The sequence below is a fragment of the Penaeus monodon genome, chromosome 28, assembly GCF_015228065.2.
Source record: "Penaeus monodon isolate SGIC_2016 chromosome 28, NSTDA_Pmon_1, whole genome shotgun sequence".
NCBI lineage: Eukaryota > Metazoa > Arthropoda > Malacostraca > Decapoda > Penaeidae > Penaeus > Penaeus monodon.
This window is the reverse complement of record NC_051413.1, coordinates 13,205,086-13,205,342: the sequence shown is the minus strand read 5'-3', so window position 1 is coordinate 13,205,342 and position 257 is coordinate 13,205,086. Positions and strand designations below refer to the sequence as shown.

At 34.2% G+C, this 257-nt stretch overlaps 1 protein-coding gene across 1 annotated transcript in view; it reads right to left on the bottom strand.

Annotated features, from left to right (window-relative positions):
• LOC119591041 (G-protein coupled receptor 54-like) overlaps positions 1 to 257 on the bottom strand; it is a 58,154-nt gene that overhangs the window by 34,305 nt on the left and 23,592 nt on the right. The window lies entirely within an intron of this gene.

Here is a 257-nt window from a genome sequence, read left to right as displayed (position 1 = left end):
AATATATTTACAGAGATAAAACTTTCAAACATGTTATATAGATATTTGTTAAAAGTTTGGTGTCTTTCAAATATTGAAATAAAGATGTTCATAGTTAAGATTAAAGATCCAATGTACATATATCAATCAATGATATAAACGACACCTGATATGCCGTTTGCATTATACAGCAAACGGTATTCCCTGTCACGGCTACCACACTTCACGCTACCAATCTCCATGCATGCACCTTTCCTCGCCAGAGTGCATACTGACAT